This window comes from Anguilla anguilla, chromosome 8, assembly GCF_013347855.1.
Source record: "Anguilla anguilla isolate fAngAng1 chromosome 8, fAngAng1.pri, whole genome shotgun sequence".
In the NCBI taxonomy this organism is placed as follows: domain Eukaryota; kingdom Metazoa; phylum Chordata; class Actinopteri; order Anguilliformes; family Anguillidae; genus Anguilla; species Anguilla anguilla.
The window spans coordinates 27590676-27602357 of record NC_049208.1 but is presented as its reverse complement, the minus strand read 5'-3'; the positions used below and the strand labels follow the sequence as shown (position 1 = coordinate 27602357).

At 38.6% G+C, this 11682-nt stretch overlaps 1 long non-coding RNA gene across 1 annotated transcript in view; it reads left to right on the top strand.

The window, feature by feature from the left end:
• The first annotated feature begins 897 nt into the window (after positions 1-897).
• Positions 898-11682, top strand: part of LOC118234422 — a 50042-nt gene continuing 39257 nt past the window's right edge. The window contains exon 1 of the long non-coding RNA XR_004766664.1: positions 898-993. This is a non-coding gene — a long non-coding RNA (uncharacterized LOC118234422). The remainder of the gene's footprint in view (positions 994-11682) is intronic.

The window sequence follows — 11682 nt, the reverse complement described above, 5'->3', positions numbered from 1 at the left end:
TACATGAATTACATTTTTTCCCATTTCCCCTTAATCTATTCATTAGAACAGGACACAAAACCATTATCATATACTATTATCATGCTTACACCAGATATCATTGTTTTAGAGAGATATTAAGAGAAATCATATTTCTCATTATATTACCTATGCTGTAATCTCACATGCACTGGCTGACATTTGCAAGAATAAACAAATGCATTAGGTCATTGCTTTCTTAAAGCAAATAATTAGTGCTAAACTAATTAGATATCAGTCAGGAAATTCGTTTCATTCGTATATCCAATAAAAACTGCTTTAGCATATATCTGATAATCACATTTTTCATATACCTCTGTTACAAGGATGGTCGGTCGGTGGATCTTACAGCGAACTTGATACTTGGAAATGATTCTCGAACTTGTGCGACCCAAGCGGGGCGTTTCATTTACAAAATTGCCTTCAACTATCATACAAAATTTATATACATACTGTGCCTTATGAAGTTGTTTCCATGATCTTGAAACAACTACATAAGGTAGTTGTTTCAATGATCTTGATATGCACTTTTGTACGTCGCTTTGGATAAAAGCGTCTGCTAAATAACAGTAATGTATACAAAACAAAAGAATCAGCACATCAATTATTCCTATTCAATTACACCCACCTACTACCAGCCACCAGAGCGACTGCAAATAACCTGCTTATGTACTCTACATTATCCAGACTATACCATTTGCATACTATATTCAATTATCTCCCAGACGAAATGACAGTATATGTTTTACACATAGAAATCATTAGATATATTATCAGGCGTTATTTTATATCTAATAATCACGTATCTAATTGGGTACGTTAAAATATTGCCAACTACACTGTAAGGCCTCCCCCCGTCTAAAATAGCCAATTCTTCTTGTCCAGCGCGTCCAATAAAATTGCACAGAATCGTGACATTCGGATTACGTCATTCCAGTTTGAACGTGGAAGTTGGAACAAACGGGATAAACAACGGTTAGTAGCAACTCCTAACATTGCGTTTATAGAACATGGTATACTAAACTAAATCTATTTCATGTTTGAAACAAGATGTGTATGTTTAAGTTATTTGCAGTACATTATGGTGGTGAACAGATGTACAGTAGCGAATGTGTTTGAGTTGACTAACCGGAAAACGTGCTGCACATCACATTTTTGAAAGCGACGTACTTGCGCCAAACAACCGCTACCATTAAGCACATACACAGTTAAAACCTCATCGTTTTAAAAATTAGTGTCCTAGCAGGAACGGAGGGTTCGCTCCGTTACAACCTCCAATATAATGGAATTCTGTCAAGGAAAAAATGTAAATGTACCCTCACCCAAACATACTGCCTGGAATTATTGATGTGTTTAACAAATAACAGTGCGATAAAAACTAACCTCTGGAAACGGTCTCCATGTCTTTTACTAAGTACTGAGTGCAGCTGTAACCGAAAGGGTAAGCATACGCACAAGCAAACCAATCTTCCTTTATGCAAGGAAGGGGAAGTTCAATTTAGATAACTTTCCCTTGTTGTGAATTTGTGGCAAGATTTTTCTGTTTCTCTATTGATATGATTGTCCCTATGTGCATGAAGGACTCCTCTGGCTGATTGGGCATGTGTAGTCGCTGAAGGGCACTCCTCAGACACAACGGCTGGGTAGCTCAGCTCTTACAGTGCAGGGTGAAGTGGTAGACAGGTGTGTAGGCTTTGGAGGGTCAGGGAGGGTGTGCTCATCTGCTCTCTCCAGAACTGACAGTGTGTGTGTACCAGTGATGAAGCATTGGATATTCCAAACTTGTTACAAAAATAACAATAATTTTCAATAGCCATTTCTTGAATACTTCTCACACATTATTGCATTCGAAGGCACTTTTCAAAAGAAAATGAATTCAGAGATTAAATGCAAGTCTGAGCTGAGTAACAAGACTGGATATGTTGATGTTCCCCAGGGAAGCCATCAATCTGCCCCATAGAATATATACCGTCTCTTTCTCAACCCAGATCAGGGTATCTGCTGCACCATATGTGAAATATCTACTTCCCCTGAGCAAGTGTTTGTGTGTGTGTCCGTGCGTCTGATTAACAGTATGATTATGGCCAGAAAAGCAATTAGCACTATATGTCTGTGAAGGGTTAATAAAAGTTGGTCTCTATGGAAATATGAATAATACATGAAAATAGAAATGATACTACAGTACAGTCCACCTGTGGTTGAAGAAGCAAAACTTTTTTATCCACTATAGTTTCACAAGAGTGATTCAGGAGGACAACTCCAGGGTAATGAAACAATGAGAACCCCACTACACACACACACACACACTTCTCCAATCATAAAAGGGATTTGTTCTTATTATTATTTATGGAGATGAGAGTACAGTACGATATCCCCTCTTTGAACTCCGGTACAATACCGTTCAGGTCACACTTGCATGCCACCTTTCTCTTTTTTCAAAGTGAGGATGAATGTTTATCCACTTAAAAGTGGAACTAGTGCCCTCACCATCACAATAGATAATGACTTCTCAGATTGCCTGAGATGCCATGACAAACAAAGAAATCATTTCTGTTCTATCACCACATACATAGACCTACAGCAGCTTAAACAAATGAAAGAAAAGAAGAGATTCATTTCATTCCGGAGTCTCTCCTGGAACAGATAACATCTCAAATGGAATAGGAAACATCTTTCTTGCTGTTCCAGGCATCCCACAGACTTTTTGCAGCAGCTGTCATTTGTGTTTATTTAAGAACACCTGGAGTAGTTTCTTGGAAAATTAAACCCAGTACGTCTAACTTCCTGCACAATAAATGTCAGCTCTATCTGAACCAGCTGTATCCAAGATTGTTGTACAGCTCAGTTGTCCTTGGTAACAGATATTTGCTTTTTTTGTTGCAAATTTGCCTTCATGAACAGAGCGAATGGATTTCTGATTGACCGACTCTACCAGGTCTATCTGGGATTACCAAGCGCGTTCTAACTGCAGCTATACAAACATGTTACAATCTAATGCCTGCTAGCTTTCCCAGAAATTAAATTATTACTATTATTTGTAACTATTAGTAGCAATTTTAATTATGTAAATTGCTAATATGGCTAGCCTGTAGCTGTAGAACCAGAAGAGGAGAAATAATAACCCATGTAATGCATCAAACTTAGGCCAAATCCCACAGCAAACTTCTTAAATCTCTTTCAGTAGAACTCAGTCCAGTTTGGCATCTTATAGGCTATTTCAGATGTCTCTTGACAGCTGTATATGTAATAACTAGGATGTGGAAAAACTTCAAAGAATTCATAACCAAACAAAGGGCACTGCGTAGTGAACAGTCCCTCTCGCCACAGCTGTGATGAAATCACTTGAAAGAACAGTGGATCATAAGCTCTTTGCAACTGAAACTTTAGACAGATACAATTTGCATACAAGAATAGGCTCACCACTGAAGCTATGGTCACGCTGTGTCTCAATCCCTCTCGGTTCATCACTGAACACCTGCAGCAGTGGAAAGCTCATGCCAGAACACGTCATATTGATTTTTCCTCCGAGCTGAACGTCATATGGCGGAACATTCCACTTTCCCATTCACAACAGTTAGACATCAATCCCCATCTTGTCCGTTGGCATCATTCTTTCCTTACAGATGGTTAAAGGTACAGGTAATAACACACATTCGTTGCTCTCATCTGTCTGCCATGGTGCACCACAGGGCTTTGTCAACTCTTTGTATGTTTTTGGCTGTCACTTCAATTAAAATTTATATCACATCATTGAGTTGTGATGACGCAGGTATATATCAAATAAATCTTTGTCCTTAATGTTGACTTACAGATTAATCCAAGTGTAACTTTTTTGTTTAACAGTTTAGCCAGATAATATTGCAGAACTTTGGGGGAAGCATTTTCACTTCAAACTTAATTACAATTGTTCTGAATCTTGACTACTCTACTACTCACTCTTGTGAAAGTTCCGTGAAATTTCATTATTTACAATAAAGGAGTCAACAAGGTGGGGCTAAAATGGGATCATTTTTGATTCCTGGTAAGATGGCCAATGTCCAACAGAAATCTTGCCTGGATTGACAAAGATACAATTCACAGTAACATTTTACAATTGCTAATACATTTTACTTGTCTGCTCATTGGAAGGTGCATTTTTCTGCACAGGCTGAGTAGGGAAAATCAGCAAATCATCCAGTTGTTACTTTGGTCTGCAAGTGAAAGTATAATACAGTTTTATGCAAGAGTTTAGCATAACCACCAGTATATGTAGAGTGCAGACATCACTGTCTGCTGAAAACTGAATCTAACATTTTTGTCACGCTTACTAAAGATGATTGTTTTGAGTGTGAGTGTTTCACACCAAAGGAGCGCTGTTGGTTTGATTTTTAGTCAGTGTAGCATTTGCCGTGCTGACTGAATTGTTTTTTTTTTTTTTTCATAAGCCTTGTTTTGAAATTTTTCATATTTTTCACTACTTTTGATTATATGGTTGGAGCTATGTGTATATTTTTGTATTTCAAACTAAGTTGGTAAGAATGCTACTGGATTTCTGGTTCGTGGGAATACCGAATTAATCTTTCCCATTTTTATTTGTGATTCACTACTTTGAAGTGCAGTGGTGGCTAGTGAGGGTGTGGAAATGGAAGGACAGAAATAATTTTTGTCCAATAATTGGGGGGGGGGGGGGGTGCAGTGGGCGTGTGTGGGTGTCTCCTCAAAAGATTGGGGGGGCTGGAGTGAAGTTTTGCAAAAATCACCCCTAAAACGACCCCTAGAAGTTGATAAAAAATTTGAATTTGTATGTTCATCTTGGTAATTTTTTAGATGAAGAACATTGAAAGATGTGGCTAATTGTAATTAAAATCAAACAAAATTGAACTGTCAAATCGTTCCACTATTAGACCTTTGATCTTGATTTGCATACCAACAAGTTTCAAGATTAGTAATGTGTGTAATTTGCAGAATTCACTGTATGTGCACAATAATGAATAATGAAGTAGATTCAAGAAATGCAAAAGTTTTAATTGAAGTGCATTTTTCTGAAGACATACTAAGGTCTTAAACTAGCTAAGTGCATGAAAATAAATAGCAACATATACAGCTTGAATCTGTAGAGCAAAAAAAAGCACAAAAAATCTATGCAAAACTAATATTAAATTCTTCACTAATGGCCTATAAAACTCCATTGGAATGGCATGTCCTCCTGCTCCTTCGGGTGCCAATCGAATGGTCTCCCTCTCTGTGTCCTATTACTTTGTACTTCTCACCTCCTATCCTCCACCCCCCACTACCTCTTTTCTCCTACCCAGACATATGTAGAGGAAAGGAGGGGAGGAGACAAGTGGAGGAAAGGAGAGAACAGCAGACGATTGGGAGAGCTTATCTTATTCTCTGGTATGAAAGCTGACATCCCCTAAAAATGTAGCACACGGAAAAATATTTTAATTTGATTTTCATTTACAGTGTCTATTCATTTTGCGGTACTGTAGGTACGCTGTGGGTGTGTTGGGTACTCTCAGGCACATATTTTAAGAACGCCCCTGTGGTGATTGCTTCTACAGCTTACTTCCAAGAAGACTTCTCATTTCCTGTGTGTGGTTACGTTCATACTCTAATGACTGCTCCTTTGATGATACTCATATTCAATATTTATATTAAAAAGTGTTTTATTAGCAGGCTTCTTAAAGTTAATCCTACTGCTGTCCTACTACTACTACTGTTAATTTAAAATCAATTTGGCATATTTTGGTTTGGTGTACTAATTCACCAGTCTTTAATTTTGTAGTATTTTATTCATTCACAGTCATTAAGTTTTAAATGCCCATATACCAAGCTGGGTAGGGGGTTGGAAAGTTAGACACACCTGCCTGATTACACATTGGTGCAGAGAAGTTCCACAAAGCACAGTAATGACATACTGGAGTATGTCAGCCAGGTGACCGCAGTGTGTAGGGAATTAAGCTCTCTCTCATTGCTATAGATGGGCCTGCTTTGAGTGCTTGACCTGAGACGGGACCCTCTCTTCATGTAGAACTGAACTCAATTGGCAGTGTCACTTTCCATCACAGGGCTAACTTGCTGTTCCCATTAAACACATATATCAGGTCAGGTCCACACTAGCCCAGTGTTGTTTGTGTGTGTGTGTGCGTGTGTGCATGTGTGCATGTTCGTATGTGTTTTCAAGTGTGTATCTGTGTTTTGAACTCAAAGCACGTTTTGAAGCACTAGCATGACATGATACCCCAATTCACTTCACACAAAAAGGGGCCACATTTACTTGCATTTCTACCTGAGATATAAAAGTAAGAATGCCTAACAATTTGCTTTGGAGCCACACAGCACTAAAGAGTTGCTCATCACTGGCAGCATAATCAGATGCTGTGATATCTGGTTTTCTGTTGGAGTCCAACCAATGAAGGAATGCTCTGGTCTTACAGAATGTTTTTGGTATGATATTTTTCCCTCTGTGCCCAGAACAGAGCCCAGAAAGCCACATGTCTTTCTGTACAACTCTCCCACACTCTCCATTCCTTTTCTCACTTTATTAGTGCATTTTTTCCTTCACTGAGAATTGGTTTGCCTGCACATTTTTTTATCTTCCAAAAGGGAGAAGATACTAATACATTTCAATCACAAATTCTGTAGGCTTTTGCATTTTTTATTTAAAATAATAATAATAATAATAATAATCCATAAATTCATAAGCGGCTTATTCCTGTTCAGGGTCACAGGGGTGCTGGAGACTATCCCAGTATGCATTGGATGAGCAGCAGGAATAAACCCTGGACAGGTTGCCAATCCATCGCAGGGCGCACACCCATTCACTTATACCTATGGGCAATTTCCATAAAGCCTAATCTGCATGTCTGTGGGAGGAAACCCACACAGACAACATGCAAACTTCACACAGAAAGGCCTTCTTGCTGTGAGGCGACAGCGCTGCCCACTGCACCATCGCTCAGCCATATAATAATAATAGTAATAATAAGAATAATAATAATACATCACTCTAGTAATCTTTCTAGTGGCTCCTCATCTTACAATGAAAGCTGTAATTACCAACTGTAGCTTTTGTGTTTCTGCAAATTAACTGTCATGTCTTGTCATGTCCCCAAAGTTGCAAAATGCCATCTGACTGAGCTACAGAGATGGGCTTACAGACAGGTATGAGAGGCATGGTGCAACAGGACATTAGATGTTGGACATCTCCAACCCTCTCCAGTTGGGTGTGAGCTCATTACAGCAAGTGAGAAGTGGTAACAGTGCCATCTAGTGAGAGACAGGAGAACTGCAGGGAATCTGGCAGCACAGTCACAGCCCGACAGTTGTGGAGGGTAGGGCTGGATTCGATTCCACTAAATGAATGTTTACAGTATCTCTTCCCATACATCATGAGGCCTGCTGACCTCAAGCTGTCCCCAATATCCTTGCATCAGACCTGTTAATACCCCAATAGATTTCGCCGGGAGGGACCGGAGTCATAATACATTTCAAATCAAATTGGCTGTAATAAATGAGCAGTCTTGTGACCTTGTGATTGATCAGCTGGTATAACAGCCTTGCCTGGCCATTAATATGAGATAATGAGTCATTAACAAACTCCCCCCTCTGCCCCCCAGAGCACCCCCGTCCCCCCTCTTCCCTTACTCCCCTGCTGTGGTCATATCTGGCATGCTCGGCATGCCTGCTTTCCAAAGTTTAATTGTACATAAACTGAAAAATCATGAAAAATTATTATGAGTTCAGTCCCCTGATCCATTACAGAGAAATTTGTGTTCTGATCAGTCACAGAACACGGCGAACCTCTCTTTCTCTTTATGTTGTGCTCCACTGCGAAACAAAATCAAACATTCCCCACGCACAGACACAGAAACACACACATATATACCCCACCTCACTCACACACACACACACACACTCCACCTCACCCCAATTATTTTCAGTGATTTTCGCACTAATTTAGATTTTGTCTTTGGGGCACTTAGAATAATTCATCCCTAAATGAAATTAAGCATGTCGAATTGCACTCTCATTATGTACTTTAATAATAATGTTCATATTCATAACAAATGAAGCCGGTCCTTGCATTTTGACATGGAGGGATGGTTTAAATATTCATTTTCAAGCTGTTTTCCATTCATTATGTTTTTATTTATGTATTTATTGTAAGCAATATTACTCTGCTCCTGTAGTTAATTTCATTTTCATTCAGTTAGATTTTATGATACAGCGTTTTGTCATATATCTTTATGAAGAAATATTATAATTTGATTGTGTTTGTTCAAGAGGAAGTTTCATATTTATGCCAGCTAGTATGTGACTATACGATCCTGTTGTGAATTTATTCTTTCTTTTGAAACCTTGGATTGTTTATAGTAGATTGCATCCATTTCGATACTTAGCCTACCAAGAGAAGATTTGTTTTTAACTTCATAACAAGTGAATGGATCTGGTGGACCTGTGGTTGATAAACTCATAATGGATGTATCCAGCCAGTAGGCTTCTGTACACACCTTTTTTTCTCTGAACTTCTTCCTGTTCTTCTGTAAAAAAAGACTTTTTTCCCAGTCCTTGCTCAAAGACACAGAGTTGTTATTTCCAACATTGGTACGTCCTACCTGGAAATCAAACCTGCAACATTTACCGTACAAGCAGTTATAGTTTCAATTTTGTTTCTATATTGATTCTCCCGGCCTAGACTGAGACACTGTAGAGAGTGGAACCTAAAGTGTACAGCCTGTCTACTCATGTCCACACTTCCTTATCTGGAGTACAGTGCACCTTTAAATGGGTGGTTTGCTTCTACTGGACCACGTCTAGAAAGTGTCCTTTAGACAGTGATCGGAAAGATTTTAATTTGAAGTTACCTTAGAAAACCAAAATACCTTTCCACACTGGAAGAACAGTAAATGTCACAATAATTAAAATGACAGTCTCTGAAAGGTTTTAAGCACGGTAGTCTAATTATTTAAATTTTACAGTTTAAGATTCTTTAAAAAATGTTGAATGTGCAAATTGTTTTGAATGTTAGGTACTACTTAATTAAGGCATTACCACAATTCACCACAAATTATGAATTTTTTCTAAAGAAAATGGTATCGGCATCATAATGAATTACTCTCCAAAATGTGTGTGGGTGCAACAGATTTTGTTTCAGATTTTCTGAATGTAATGCTACTGCTCTCACCCTACTGTCAACACATAGATTATGCTTATGTGCTTAATAATTATCTGTTTAGAAATTAAGCATGCATAAATGATTCACACTTAAAAAGCAAAACCTTTCAGTAGTTATTGACTTTTCAGAACTCGGATACTGTTGTGTGATATGAGTAAATTATTGAAGTCAGAGTACGTTCTGGAAAAGCTACCATGTTTTCACACAAAAGTGAATATTTTATTCTGCTTTGTTTCTTGAGAGAGAGAGAGAGAGAGAGAGAGAGAGAGAGAGAAAAAATCAAAGGACGGAATGACCTCAGAAGACACTTGACATTTTGTAAAAAGGAAGGACATGTACTGTAAGTAAAGGCAAAATAGCTTGTAAACATCCACAGACTGAATTTTATTCTTCCTTTATCCACAGAGCTAGTAGTGTAAAATGTTTGATGGCCTTGTACACAACACATAATTTTGCAGATAATTGCTCGCAATATTACAATCTTTCTTAATAGTAGAACATCAAAACTGAATGTATTTCATTTTCATAAACCTCAAAAATGTTGAGGTATGTGAGGCTCTCAAGAGTATTGGGCTGCTTATATTACACTGTAGGTTTGCCCCAGGGCTATGTCATCATAGCCCTGGGGCATCATGAATAGTAGGAACAGTTGGCTTCATTATGCCAGGAGTTGGGCAGGTTCCATTTAGCCAGGTTTCCTCCAGTTACTGCTCCATCAGTTACTTCCAACAATGAGCCAAGTGCCTATGAGCTAGCAGTTTTTACCAGTGCATGATATGCCTCTCCACCAATCAGCACTAGGTCTTTTTGTAATGCTGTGTTGTATATAGTGAGGAAAATAGTCTCTAGCATGTAGACATTGATCAGAAAAGTGCACTCACTGTAGCTACTGTGCTGCATGAGTAGGGTCTGGATCAAACAGCAGTATATTGAGGTATATTGAGAGTTACAACTGTGTATTCAAGATTGTGGGCAAAAAGCGAGACAAACTTTTTAAAATGGTTTGTGTTTTGGTGTGAACCTAGAGAAAATCAAGCAATATACTGCCAGCATGTTTTCCCATATTACGTTCTCCATATTCAATTCTATCATTCATTTTTGTTTTATATTGCATATTTGTAGAGGAATATCTTATTCTCTGTGCCCCCAGCTGAATCACTGTGTTTGCATAATTCAACAATGCTTCCTGCATCATAATGATGCATAGTACATGTAAGAATGAAGCTATCATGGAAACACTATGGTTACATTCAAACAAACTGCCCTAGAACTTTTTACTTGACTTTGAAAAACAAATTTAAGTACTGATGGTTCCTCATAACTTCACATAATTTGTCAGATGCTGTTATCCAGAGCAACTCACTTTCCTTAACTGGACTTAATTGGCTAGTTCTAGCCACTTAGACCCACTTATACACAGCCTACCTTTTTTGTGCAGGTGTTGATTTTCATGCCAGAAAGATACAAATAAAATGGACTAAAAATGGTGGTCTTGATGCCTTTGTCAATTATGAACAGAAATTCAGTTGTGTGTGGTACCAATGGCACTATAACACTAGACCAAGCATTATATGCACTTTGACTCGAGTAAGTTAGTCCAGATGGGGCATCTTTCAGCTCTGGCGGGCCAAAGTCCCACAGGCCTCTCGGTTAGCATCCGATTAACTTCAATGAAACAATTAAAAGTCGTGGCTGAATGAAAACCAGCTCATCTGATGGCACTGCTGATCAGCAGGACTGGAGCCTTCCACTCCAGGGACAATGGCATCTGGAAATGCAGCAATGTAATGCAATTCCGTGTCATTTTTAAATAATCTAATAGAATTTCTGTTATAATTGAATGCGTACCCAATCACAGATGTTAGAGAGATGTATGGTGGATGGGGTAGCCCACAAAAGCCTGGCCTCCCTTGTTCAGATAGCTGGAATTCACTGGTTGCTCTCCTTTTATGCGAGCGAATGCTGCCTCATTTACGCACCCGACAATGGAAACGCACAGCGGTGGAACGGGATTAACCGCATGATTCTAATCGTTACACCCGCTATGCGCTCATCGTAACAGTCTCACGCTCCGGTTACAGCTTTGAAAGTGTCATCGCTATCGGATGGCACTTATAAGAGCAGGATTTTTTATATTTTTCTAATTATTACAGGCAATCAACGTAAGAGCTACTGGAGAATACCATATCTGCAGAGGTTCATTCCTGGTTTATTGAATCGCTTTGTGAATTAATGTAACGTAATAAATAAAAGGCCTCTAATTTTAAAAAGAGGATAAGAAAAAGGACACCAGTGCTGAAATATTTCCTCTTTCCTTATTAAAACTGCTGTCAGAAATTAGAAATCCATTGTATTCAATGATAAGATATTTATTTGGGCCATAAAATTAGATCTCCCGCAGCAGGTTCTTTTCCAGACAACAGGGCACTATATTTAATCTCAGGAATACAATAGATGGCAAAAGAAGGGATAAGAGTGTCTGAATCCTGTATAATTCCACCCCA